General features: G+C 36.6%; 1 protein-coding gene and 1 long non-coding RNA gene across 3 annotated transcripts in view; one reads left to right on the top strand and one right to left on the bottom strand.

Annotated features, from left to right (window-relative positions):
* The window catches only part of ADGRL2 (adhesion G protein-coupled receptor L2), a 326,276-nt gene that overhangs the window by 45,400 nt on the left and 266,587 nt on the right, over positions 1–14,289 (top strand). The gene's annotated exons all lie outside the window — the stretch shown is intronic.
* LOC118171123 lies at positions 10,109–13,818 on the bottom strand. 2 transcript variants are annotated; one of them, XR_004753047.1, is made up of 2 exons: positions 13,743–13,818; positions 10,109–13,467 (listed from the first exon to the last, which is right to left on the bottom strand). It is a non-coding gene; the product is annotated as an uncharacterized LOC118171123 (long non-coding RNA). The 2 variants fall into 2 exon arrangements; XR_004753046.1 differs by lacking the exon at positions 13,743–13,818 and adding an exon at positions 13,561–13,685.

Genomic DNA, 14,289 nt, shown 5'->3' with positions numbered 1-14,289 from the left:
GGCATGCAGGGATTTAGCAAAGTGCATGCATAGGACAGCCTTTTTAATCCTTGTTAGGCACTTTCTACAACAGAGCACATTCAAGAATGATGAGAAATAGCTCTCAGTCTTTCACAGCCTGAAGAAAAACAGAATTTTAGAGTTTGTTGGGGTTGCTCTAAGTGTGTTTATGTTTTCTTTATGTTAATGTCCCTATTGAAATAAAAGGTTTCTTTTAACCTTTTCCTGAAGATGAACAACAATTCCATGTAATACACTCAGATTAATGCTTCCTGCCCTCTTTAGACTGAGTACATGGTAGTGACTAATGACCTAATAGTTACATTAATTTTATGTACTCTGGCAGTACTATCTTTGTTTGGGAAATTAATATTAATGTGAAAGTAAAACATGCCATAACAATTGTATTTAGGAGAGCCTATGTGTCAGATGAAAACAGAGGAAAGTATACTTCACGTGTATTCCAAGAGAGAAAAAGGGTTATTGGAAAACTTTCTGGAAACAAAGGGGGTAATCTTACAAACACATTTGTTCCCACTCTTCATAGCTAGGATTTGTCATTAATACATATGGTATTCATTTTCTCTTTAAAAAGCAGCACGAGATAATATGATATTTTGAAGAATATAAATCTGAGGTGAATATGCATTTTTGATCTCATTGATTCAAAACAAAATACAATGACAGCAGAAAAACTTGCAGCTGAAATATGACTGCTTATGGGGTATAGTGACACTGAAAAGCAAGAATTACCAATCACATCACTTCAGGGCATTTGTTGTTTGGCTTTGTCATTGTTGAAGTGCAAAAAGAATGAGCAATACTTTTATGTATTTAATTTTTAGTACATTAGGACACTTTAGGTTCACAGTTATTTAGTTGTCTTTGTTCATAGGTGGTGATTTTTTTCAGAATGCTTTTAAAACAGTTCATTGTGAGAATCAATCTGTTTATTTGACAAATTATACCAGGAAAATATAATCTTTTTAAAAAGAAATAATAACATTTATTTTTAATTAAATTGAAAGAATAAGAAATGGCAAACTAAACTGTCAGCATTCAAGTACCCAGAACCAAAATTAGCCTTTGCCAGAAAAATGTATGAATCTTTTTTTCATACTTCATATCTTTTATGGAAAGTAAGGTACTGAAAAATATTATTAATTAATATCATGTCTGACTCAAAGTTATGTTCAATATTTTATTTTACTGACAAACATTGTTGTTCCAATGTTTGGAAAATGAAATCAATCCTTCAAATAAATTACAGTAGCCAATCTCAACGGCACTGATTCTGTGGGAATGTTAATCTTCTGTTGAGTAAAGGGAAATGTATTTGTTTGGAGCGTATGTAAAAGAAAAAAAAAGAGTAACTGGAGAGTGAAAACAAGAGATGGGAAAATATAAAAAATGGAGAGTCAGTCCATTTATTAAAATAGTAAGCAACTATTACTGCTTGTTTCTTCATTTTTATTGAAACTTTCCAAAAACATCCACCGTAATCTTACATGTTTAACAAATTCCTTGGCAAGCACTGCCAGAAATTAAGCAGAATCATAGGGATAATTTTTCTGTTCTTTAATAAAAATACATATATATAAATACATTCTTTAATATCATGGTACTCTTCACATGCTGTTTTTGTTCTGTCACAGTATGTAAGAATGTCAAAATAGTGGCAAACAAAACCTGATTCGTATCACTGCTATGTAAAGTGGACTTAAAGAGCTATTTATCTGGAATTAATTATTGCTATTAAATGTTTAGGATAAGGGCCATATCACCAGTGAGTATTAATTGGCATAGATTTACCAAATGATAGTGAAGTTGGTCCCAGTTCTGCCAGAAGAGAACCTGAGCAGGACTGTCAGCCTCTGCTCCCGCATCCTTTGGCTGAGGAGCCCGGCTGTCTGTGCAGGGCCCAGCACAATAGCACCCGGCGGTTGTCCTGGCTGACTGGCAATTTAAGAGTTCAATCTAAAGGAAGATTATTTTAATTGACTCCAATACAGAGTCATTATTTATAGCTGTAGGAAATTTCTTCTTCTACGCTACTGTTTTTACTCTTGCCATTCCTTTAGATATACCTGCACATTCCAACTCTTCTGACAGGACCATGTTACTTCTACCAGTAACCTGATGGATCTTTGGACACCCAGAAGAGCAATCATAGCATTAGTTCTGACCAGATGTGCAAAATCTCAGATAGGTGGTCAAAAAGTTGTCAGAAGCAACAGATCGATTCTGCTCTGTTTGTACAGTGGAATCTAACAAGTCAGGCTACTGCTTACAGAGCTGCAAGATGCCATGGAGATGCTTTGTAGTTCCCTGAGGTTTAATATGTAAGGTGAGAAACAAGTATTATGCATCTATCTGGGAAAACTTCCCGTTTGTATGCTCTGAATCTTCCCATGCAGGAGGGTTTGCCTCATGCTTTCATTCTTTAAATGAAAGTGAATTGTCACCTGCCATGCTGTGCTACTTGTTTAGTTTTCTCCTATAGTTTGTAGTGCAATGTTCTACATCAATTAAAAACAGATGAGAGAACAGTTTAGCTGAAGAGTTTGTTTCCTTGTAATCAACTGCAAAAAAGACCAAGGTCGTGTAACAGATTTCTTCTTCACTCTCACTTAGCAAAGAAGGCTATGTGAATGCAAATTGCTTTATTGGTGGAGGGAATTAAAATTATAAAAAGCTAGGCTTAAAGAAGTGCAAAATCAGGACTGTGTCGGAACAGGGACAATATAATTGTGGTATGGATTCCCATATGGGACTAAGTTATCTAGATTTTAGTAATGTCAGCAGTTCTGTGTGATGCTGGAATGCAGCCATTGTGCCACATTTGCTTCATTTTTTAAGATGGTTCCGATTCTACACAACTTTAAACATGTAGAGCACTAAATTTGCTCTAGGTGTCATAGTGGCGCTTCTGTGATGCATAATTTTGCATGTTAATTTTATTTAATAGATACATAAAAGCAGCCTCAAACATACCCTAATCCAAAGTCACTATGATTTAGGTCCAGGTTATGGTGTCTTCAGAAAAAGACTGCTTACTTCTGGAGACGTATATGTCAATGTTGTCTTCCTTTACAGTGCATTCCATTCAGTAATACTATTTTGTAGCAACTCAATAAAGCTGATGGTTTTTCTGGGTAATTACCCACAGCCCCCTGCAGGACAAATTAGCATTCATGACCTGAATAATGCTTACTAGAAAGAGTTCAATGGAATTTACTTAATCAGAATCATTGCTTTCTCGTGGCTACACTATTTTTAACCTAGTCCCCATTGTCTGCTAATAGCAAAAACCCTGTCGGTGCCAGGTCCAACTTGGCACTGGGTATATAAGGAGAGAAAGATTATCCTTCTCAAAGGTACTTAGTGTATTTTTAAAGCTTATGGGCTGTATTCTGCACTCTTTACTTGGACTTTGTGTAGGTAAAAGTGCATTGAAGTCAGTGGGAGATTTGCCAGATGACGGATTGTTGAATCAGACATTATGAAAAGACGCATATATATGTTTGCTGGGCGGTCCATGATTTATAATTTCAAGTAACCACAAAAGGCTGCTAAAGAGGACTTTCAAAGGTGATTTTTCTTTTCTGGACTTGTGAGAGGAGGAAAAGTTACTGCCTGTTACAAGCCATTTTGTGGGGGGAGGGGTAGGGTTGTTGTTTTTTAATTATCTCTGATGTTTTCATAAAATAGAAATAGCTATTGCTGTGATGATTTTGATGGTTCATGTTTTGGCTTCCACTTCCCAAGACTCTGTAGTATGTCAAGTTTAAGACAACACAGGTGAGTCCTCGAATGACTTAACCAGATGCTCACTAAAGGAGACCAGAAGGATTGGAAAGATTTTCAGAAATATTACAAAGATTAGGTGCATGCATACACACACACACACACCATCAACAACAAATAAAACCAGAAAAATACCAAGAAGGAAAGTTTTGTGAAGCTGAACTACCATTTCCCATGAATAAATTAATGTTTTAATTGTATTTTCTTTACCAAGAGTATGTGAAACACGGTAACAGGAAATGAGAATGAGACCCTCTCTGTGCGAAACTAAAAGGCTTTCCTTGCCTGTATTTTCTGACCAGTGGCTTTGAACTGTGGCCAATGATTTTTTTTGGCCAAATTCCTGACCAAAACTAGATGGTTAAAGAAATTATATGTAGGCTTGTAGTTCTCCAGTGTCCTGTCTCCTTTTAAGCATAGGCCGTATTCAGTGTGTGCTTGTGCCATAAGATATAGCTAAGAGCAAATTAATTACTGATTTAATGGGCCTGGAAATGGATGTTGATGGTAGGGATGCTGGAAATACAGGAAACACTGGAGGACTCTTCAGGGTCACAGTCTTAGTGAAAGAATGTATAGGAATGAGTACCAATATGCAACACACAAATAGCAGTCAGTACACCAAAAAATAATTTTCATTTTGCTGTATCTCTCAGGCTCAGCATATAGGAATCAAAATAATCCCTGGTGTGATTAAGAAAAAAAAAAAAAAAGAGAGAGCTACACACACACACAAACTGAATAAAAACAACGTGTAATGTTGAGAAAAGAGAGACTCATCAAGGCCAAATTTATCCTCAGCTGTATGTCAGCACAATCCAGTTCAGGACAATCCTGACTTACTCGTTTTTGTAATTGTCAGGAGGTATTAAGTACCACTGCTCTGTGAGGAATGAAGAAATATCATCACAGCCACCAATACATTTTATTGTTCATAGGTGCAAAAAAAAGGGAGTTGTCCTTCAGGTTTGCATTTTCTTTTTACCCTAACAGTAGAGACTGTGCCAGGATGTTGTAGGCAGAACATTTCCTCTCTACCACCATTGAAGAAATACAGTCTGCTCAAGTCAAGCAGCAACAATTGCTTCCTCAAGGAGACTACTCCAGATCCAAATGCACTAGATGAAATAACACATTAATCTGTTTTAGATGAGCATCATATTGTTTATTTGAAGAAGAGATGTAATTACAGTGGAAAACTTAACACTAGCAGAATTTACAAAGAAGCCTTAGTCACTAAGGTGGAGTTTGTGTAGTCTGTTTGGCTTCAGTTGGCCTGACTCATTCCTAAACTAGACTGTGAAGCCTTCCTCTTGGATAATATCACTCTATCCCACACCCATCAATTATTTAAAACTGCTTTTCTGGATCTTCACATCCATCATCAAAGTAAAACCTTTCCAAAAGATGGCTAAAATCGGGTTCTAAAGCTTTAAATGGTCAGGCTTAGTTTTTATTTTTAAGATTTTTTTTTTTTTTAATGGATGCATGTGAATTCAAGATTAAATCTGGGTTTCCCTAGGTATACATCCATATGCAGAGATGAATGCAATCCACTGAAAGGTTTTGAGACCAGCTTAATACTAGATATAGTGTAGTTGTGAATACACTGCTTAGGAAGCCTGAATTTCACTTTTCTGTCAGAGTAACTGCTCTGATCAGGAAGCTGACTGGGACAACTAAAGAAAAAACTGAGTAAGGTATCTTCAGAGGAATTCATTTTGCTGTTTCACAGTGGTATTTCCTAACTCTTTACTTTCACTTCTACTTTTTACAATATGTTTTTAAATCAATCTTTTTCATTCTATCATCATATTGACAAAAATATAAATTTTAATAAAATGTTTGACATTCTTTTGATTTTGATTTCTAGGTCTCAACCTATTATTCTACATATTATTCTACATATTATTCTACATATTATTCTAGCTAACATGGTAAAAGAAAACCTTGAACATTTTTAAGATAAATGCTGAGAAGTAAAAGAGTTGGCAGATGGGCAAGCTCCAAAAACCTCATTTTTTTTCTTTAGTGTTAATGTAAGAAGAGGCCACACACACAAAATACCAAATTGAAGTTCAAAATTGTTTATTAAAATAATTAATTTGAACTACTCCTATCAGGGTTATTTGCTAAAGAACGTACATCAGACTTGTGGACTTACTGGTGTCCACAAGTAATGAAAGTAATGAAGTAGCAAGTAATGAAACTTCAATAATTTCAAATGCTCTGTTTATTCCCTGTAGATTCAAAAAGGTGGTTACTGATAATGTTTAATATAAAACAAATATAATCCTTCTATAGATACAAATGCACAAGGGAGAGTGCTTCAATCAGTACTCAGTAATATTTGTCCATATGGCATCACAGTTCTTTGCTTAAGAATTGTTTATTCGTTCTGATGCAACAGCAGTTAGACATCACCCACACAGAAACTCTGAATGTCCTGACAACAATTAAACTTGCAGTAACATTGATAACTGACAGTAACTATGAATATTTCCTTGATGAGACTCCTAAGCCCGTTTTGCAGGGATACACTGACCTCTCACATGAAACTCTGCAAGTTCCCTGCTGTTCACAGTCTGTGGGATATCAGGTTACCTACCTTGGGCTTGAACTGAGGCAGCAGCACCCCTATCTAGTTGATGTGAGACCATAGTTCTTAATTGTAGTAATGTACAAAGCAGAGACAGGGAGCACAGAATTAAAAAGAAGCTTCTTAGCCACTTCAGAGACGTTTACAGTTCCAAGGAATGAGGAACAGGAAAGTATCAAAAAGATGCCTCTTACACTGGTAAATTACTGCAGTAGTTTTCAAACAGATAAGAATTAAATCCCTCCCTTCTGACTTGTCCTGATCTTGGATGTACCTAATGTCCTAGGTGGAGATAAGGGACAGGTATTGCTCATAGGAACAGGAACAGCGGGAGAGCTGTGCTGGCTTCTCAGGCAGCTGTGCCCTGGGAACTGAGATGCAGCTGCTTGATTGGAAGTGAATAACTGAGAGCTTGGCACGCCTTCAGTCCGTCTCACACCTGGAGGTGTTATGGTATGCGCTTGTTGTCTTTTGTCCGGGAGATCCGTGTTATGGAGAAGGATGTTCACAGCCTTGTTCGTTGCCAACGAAAGACAAGTGTGAAGCATCTGGCAGAGGGGGTGACAGTGGGTGGAGCCCTGCACACCAAGTCTGCTATTTGCACTGGTCTGGCACATTTTTTGATTCATGTAATCCATCCTTTCCTAAGAATGGATATACTTAGTATTACATTTGAAAAGCTTGTTCTAGTCATTAATAAACTTTATCAGTGTGTGCTCTGTTAAGATTTATTTATATTTTTCTTAAGGCCTAAATATATTTGAGTGGTTAGTAACAGAAACTAATGCGTTAGATTTGCAGACAGACTGACATAATGTTATCTTTGAGAAAAAAATATACAAGTCAAGCAGTGTAGTATGTCTTCGATAATATTTGAGTGGGAGCTTTTCTATCAATAATGTAGCTTTGCCAAACACAGAAGTATGCTGGAGACCATGACCTTTGGAAAATAATGTTTAGTGACATTAATCTACATCTAATAGAGGGTTTTGTATCATCACTTTGGTTTATATCTGCATTATTGTAGCATATAGGCTGTCACCTGCATTTATATAACATGAGACTGATTATTCCTTATCGTGCACAAAATGCAGACCTCAGGGAAGAGTTCATTTTGGACCATTTCCAGCGGTATGTGTAAGATGTTAGAAGCAGAGTACTGCTTTTAAGGCTATCGAGTGCAATTTGCACTCTTTTTCTCTTCAGTATGTCTTACATTTGACAAGATAATTGGCCCCCATAACAAATACACGTCCTAGAACACATTCATTACAAAGCCATTGTATTGACACATAGATACAGATATCGGTGAAGGAATGTAGCTGGTATTCTTTATGCAGAAGGGTATATGTGGAATATAGCTTCATAAATAAAATAAAAGTTAGAGATTGTACTAAACTGAAGATGAAGAAACAGAACTGAGAACCCTGCACATGCAAGCGCTCCACTTGTCAGAGAAAACAGAATGCTCTGTTTCACATAAATAGCTTTAAAGTGGTGGTGATCAGACTTTATCTTTAAATACAAAGTTTTTAAGAATTTTGTATTATATTTCAGAATATTGTGTACCTATGTTACTTTGCATGCATATGTACATACACATGCTTTGAGTGAATGTTATACAGTGTGCACCTTTTGGGAATATACATATGCTGGAATATCCAATCTCAGTAGTTTATTGTCTATTGTTGCTACAGTTCCACACATTAGGGATATAAATAATTTACAGTGAAATATAAAGAAAAAAGTAATATTTGTATATTCCCAAATTACTGTCTCAGACTCAGTACAGAGCCTGAGTTCAACACACTTCAAAAAATATATAAAAATTAATTTCAAATTAATTTTGTTAATTTGCTTCACATAAGTTGGTAGATAGCCTAGGTTTACACTAGCTTTATGGTATTTTAAAATATTATTTGTTATATTTACTCTGTTGCTTTTACAATTATGATTGCTTTTTTTATTTTTGGCAGTTTATAGCCTGTACCTTTATGACTTGATAGCAAAACAAAAATGGGGTAGATGTCTCATATTTGACTTTTCTGTCCTTTATGCTAAACATTCTACACGTCTCCACATTCAAAACACCTAACAGACGTTTGCTATGGCTGTACATAGCTTAAACATTTTAAAAAAGGATTGGAGAATCAGCTGTGCTGTGTTGTATATCCTGTCTGTCTCTTAGGCTATAGTTTTATACAGTGATATAATCAAAGAAGATCTCATTATAACAGCATCTAGATCTTGCATTCCAGTTTGGTGAGAGCAGTATATATGAAAAATAATAGGACAAAGCTGGTCATGCAGAAAGCAATCATTCCCTTTAACCTCTGTGATGAATCGTGTTAGGTAAGCTGTGACATGCTCTTCCTCCAGAAAGCAGTGTGCTTATATCCATTCATGACAGTAACAGTTCATCCATTGGGAAACATTATTTTACATTATTTCCACAAAAGTAATTTCAAATAATGTGAAGTAAACATATATCAAAGAGAATGCTACATAATATTGTTCTACTGAAGATAATATTGTGCAATTCTGAATCTGGATGGAAAGAAACCTTTCTTTAAAAAAGGCAGTATTTGCCTGGGAAATGCACAGCATTCCTCTCTTTGGCAGCTCTAGGAATTATACCTTTGCTCAGTGGCCTTGATTTGTAGCTGCAGCTATAAGCAGCTCTGTTCAGTGAAGGTCATTTTTGTTCTCTCCTAAACCTCATACAACATGAATGAAATCAGTGACCCAACATACTCAACAAAATTTGTTTTGTAGGAAGGAGTTCCCAGCCAGCCACCCTTTATTCAGGCCTTGAGTTTGCAACACCAGCTGTAACAACAAGGAGTGAGCATGTTCAGGCTCCATTATGCTGCCTTGGTGCTACTGAGTGACAAGACTGTGGTGAAGGGTAGAGGGTTTCAAGGTTGCACTACATTGGTCCAGCCCCAAAGTCTGGCTAAGCATGAAGTGGAAGTGAAAGATTGACATTCTGGTGCAGTGACTGAGGGCGCTGCTCATTTAAGGCCAGGTGTGAAATATAGAGCGATGGAAACTTGGAGGGACGTTTCTTAGGTTAACAGTGAGATGCTGTTTTAAAGTGACAGCTTTACGAAGACAAAGAAATATTTAAACATTTTTGTTTTCAACATTAGCACCTTTAAATAGCCATTTCTTTGTACTGATGCCTTGAAACCATGCCTTTTTTCTGACTGCTTCTCTTGCTGAAATTACTGCTCTACTTGCTACATACTCAGTCAGGAGGATTTTCCAATGCACCCTGTGCTGGGCCATCAGCTGATGTTCAGAGAGGCTGTAATTTTTCTTTAGAATGGTCTGACTCTTGCTGTATATACTTTTCAGTCTGTAACTATATATATATATATATATATATATATATATATATATCAAGGACCAGGAAAGTAAATTTTAATGCATTACAGTGTGATTTAAAATTATATGGACCTTGATATTATTTACAGAAATATAAATCTATGATAACTCCAGTGAAGTTGGGTTTGCATAAAAATAACTGGGAGCCCATACACACAAATAAGTGACATGGAGTTTTACATCCACAGACTGTTGATGTGTATGAACTGTCTGCTTGCGTGCACTTGAACTGTTGTATCAGAGTTAGCTTAGCCTGAGAAGGATAAGGTCCCACAGCACTTTCTTAGTGAAACCTGGGGCATGTGAGGAATGTGAAATAGGTTTTGATTTTGCCAGCTACAGTATTTCCTGTTGTAATACAAAACATGTTGTAAAGCTATGCTGACAACAAAGATCTAGGAATATACAACTAGCTCAGTACTGTGCATTTAATTTGAGTGTTCAGTTGTTTTTCCTGGGACCAGTTAGGTGTAAAACTGGACAGTAACATTGCAAAGGTAGCAGAACTGCAAGTGCAAATTGCAGTAATTATACAAGAAAATTAAGACTATGCTACAGATTTCTTTTTGTACATGTAGACGCACGCATGAAGTTTAGAAAATCAGTCCAGAAAACTTAAAGCACAAATGAACCACACAGACCAGTAAGCAAACAGCCTGAAAATTCTGCTGTATATGATGTCATCCCTTTGCTGTAGGTCAGAAATAACTTTGTGCTGTTAATTATAGGTATTTATCATAGTTCATATGATTTTGTGGGGCCTTGACAGTGATCAAAGGTGGTTCTTTGGACGCCTGTCATCAAGTGAGCTAGTAATTGTGGAATAGCTTATTTACTGAATTTAATATGCCATTAAATAGACTTATTTTACCCTTTTCAGCAGTTAATGTAGTTGATAAAAGGACAGTTTGTTTTAGTAAAGTTGATTTGCTGCAGTCAGGTACAGTAACTATGTACACTTAGGTATACTATACGTTTGCACATTAACACATGAAAGTTATATTACAGCAACTTTAAAAGCCTGTCTTATACTGGTAATTGGCAAAGAGTACGAATTAAGATGAGATGGCCTATGAAAACTTAACTTTAAAATGAATAACAAATATAACAAAAAATAAGACTGTGAAATCACTATCATACATGCTTACAGCACACCCAAACTGATTCTTGAAACTTGTGAAAACAGGAGCTGGAAATTTAGACCTCAGACAAACATGCTGCATTTGAGACATGATGACTGCTTTTATAAACCCTAATGAACATACAGAAAAACAAAACAGAGAGGGATTTGAACTGGAACAGAGAAGCAGATAGGTCTAGTATTAGATTATATTACAGGTGGGAACTTTAGTTTTTCCCTGTTTCTCGGAGCCTGAAAGTCCTTTTGTTCTAACCTTGCACCTGGATTCATCCTCCTTGCTTTGAATCTGCCTGCGTTCTGCCTGGGAAAACCATTTATGCAAAGAATGACCTCTCTCCGGGCTTTGCTGCTTGTTTGTGGTGCAGATGAGTGTGCCAGTTCAGAGCCCTCTGTTTGGTGTTGACTAAGGCCTTGAAGAGTTCTTCAGCCCCACTAGGCCACAGAAGAGCCTATTGAGACTGTCAGCCTTTTTTCCTGCCAGCTCCTTTTTTTTTTTTTTTTTTTTTTTTTTTTTTTTTTTTGGCTGATAAACTCCTGAATTGTTGAAAAGCAGCTGCTCTGAGGAGGATTTAGCTAATTCTCAGGGCACTTCTGGGTGTGTGGGAGATACATTTACGTCTGGACTAGGAAGGTCCCTTGCATTGTTAGTCCTAGGTGACCTCTTTTTAGATCAAAAAGAGGTTGTTGGAATGCAATTAAAATGCAGTGTTACTTCTCTGTAAAGCCCCGGTAATCCAATCAACAATTCTCTTTCCCCATCTTTTTGTCTGTTTCTCTGCACTCTCATTTTATTCCCATTTCAAGTGTTGTCTGTGCTGTAATTTGGTTCTACTTTATCGGAAAATACCTCAGATAGTATTATTGAAACTCTCCTTATTTTTTTTTAAAAAAAGTGTCCTGTCTTCTATCAGCCAGTTCTGCAGAGGCTCAAGCTATTAATTTTCACATATTGCTCAAGTAAGCAGAACTATGTGCATTTGATTTTTCCCTAATAATCTCAGATGTAGTTTTGTTGTAATGTAGTACACAATTCATATTGATTAACATGTCTCTAAGTGAGATATGCATTTTATAGACACATTCCAAAGTGAAGCATAAAATCGAACTGTAAATAATTACATTTTTTAAAAGGGTAGGGTTTTTTTTTTCAGTTCTGTGGCAAAATTTGTACTTACAGAAACAAAGGTTTGATTAAAACTAAAAACAAATTTACATTTGTAGGAGTTTCAGCACTGTTGTTTTCAATTTGTTATATGCCTTTACCTGGCATGCTATTTCACCCTTCATGACACACATCAATACCTTCTTTATGTCTGGCTATTACCACTCATTTAAAAATCTATTTTACATGATTCTTTCAGCCAAAAATGGACCGTAATGACATAGAATAGAGCCTGTGCTTCATAAATTCTCCGGGAATCAATACTTTGGCTGGGAATTTGTCAGTCTCACAAAGCTATGCATCATTAAGCTTTACTATTATTACAGTGGACTCTGCTTCAAAGTTCACTACCTAGCTGATATTGGATGAACCCATTTAAACCAAGGAAAAGATACTAGACACAAATGCTTCTGCACTGACATGTATTTATCCAGATAATGTTTAATTTATGAAATATAAGTAGGTCTTAAACTGCTTATTGGTTTATGGGCAAAGTTCAGCAATATCATCGTTAAAGACTATATGCTGATTACAAGTTATTGGCAAATGACTTTAAACTGAATCCATTCAGATTATTTCAAATATGACTTATTCTGCCCATAGGATCTTATACATTAATCACACAACAATAAATTTGTGAGCACAAACATCCATTTGAATGCAGAACATTTTCCAGCCAAACCACATTAGCAGCTTTCTTATTGCTATTAGCTATAGAGATTTTTTGTCCTTATACCTGTTTGTAAAATGGGTTTTCTCAGTAAAAGTATAGGTATTTGTGCAAATGGAAGTGCTTGTTGCACACTTGATTGTGCCCTCTGCCTCAGTATTCTGTGTGAAATATTTTAGCTCCCTTACTAAGAGCAAAGATTTTTACATGGCTCCCAAACAGAATAATGAACAAATAATGAAATTTAGGAATTTATGAATGACACATAAGAGGAAGAATGTTTATTTCTACTACTCTTGAATACTGAAAACACACCCACAATTTAGGATCAGTTTACAGAAGGGTTATAAGCAGAGAAAAAGATAAATTCAAAAGAAGATTATTTGTATTCAGTAAATGAAATTATTTGTCTGCCTCAAATGCTTGCTTGACTGACCAGTTCTGGGATTTGAGAGCTCTCAGGCCCCTTTAGGCAGCCTTCCTCTGCTCCTTCACAGTGCTCCTGATCCAAATAACAGTCTTCTCAGCTGAGAGTACTTGTACTGGCACCCCCGGACATCATGCTGTACCGACTTCCTGCGAGTACTTGAGAAAACACTTAGAATCAGGTTTAAATAATACACAGAAACATGCAAGGCTCCAGTGAAATCACAAGCTTCTAAAAATGCAAATGTTTTGTTAGTCCCCCAAGAAGTCACCTGCAAAAAAGATAAAGGACAAAATCAATGGTTTGTTGGCAGGCACGTACCCAGGCACATGTCCTTCCTTTGCTCTCCTTGGGATTGCCACACCTGCCTGTCTGCTGTCTCAGCATCCTCTCTCATACTCAGGAGATCAAAAAAGGAGAAAACAAAAAGGGTCATTAGTTAAGAGTTGCAGGTGTGAAGAGGCTTTCTAAGCCATAGACTTGGCGCACCTGCTCCAAGGAGCATTGCTGGGAATTGGGACAGGTGTACTGATCTCTGGGCCTCACCAGGCTTGCAGGGATTGCCAGGTAGAAATACTGCATATCGTGTGTTTGCAGGAGGAAACAACTTAGTACTGGTCTCGCTACATCCTTGTGTGGTGATCCAGTACACCTGCAATCCAGGGCAAATTATGCAATTGTGATCTTTTGCACAGCTGTAAATGAGTTCTCACTTAAAGCAAGAACGATTTCTGCAGGCCTCAGATCAGCTATAAAGCTTTCATTTCAAAAGCTAGGATCCTGCTTTGATTGCCTTGGCTATTTCTGTTCTTCTAAGTCTTAAATACTAAAAAGAACAAGCATAAAATAAGTTGGTTGGGATATCTGACTCAAGTTTACCAGGCTTCCCTCAAAGATGTTCATTTCACTTGCTTTTTAACAGGTATTGGGGCTCCTCTTACATACTTTTTTTCCAGAGCAGATTGGGTTACTGGATTGTTTGCCAGTGTTTTGATAGTATCTTAAAGGTGTCCACAAGATCAGGTTTATCATTCTAGACCCAAGTCTGTATGAGGATTTTGTTAGGTACTAAAGTAACTGTGCAGGAATCGAT

This window comes from Oxyura jamaicensis, chromosome 8 (assembly GCF_011077185.1).
Source record: "Oxyura jamaicensis isolate SHBP4307 breed ruddy duck chromosome 8, BPBGC_Ojam_1.0, whole genome shotgun sequence".
Taxonomy (NCBI): domain Eukaryota; kingdom Metazoa; phylum Chordata; class Aves; order Anseriformes; family Anatidae; genus Oxyura; species Oxyura jamaicensis.
The sequence above is the reverse complement of the archived record's forward strand: the minus strand, read 5'-3'. Positions and strand labels throughout refer to the sequence as shown.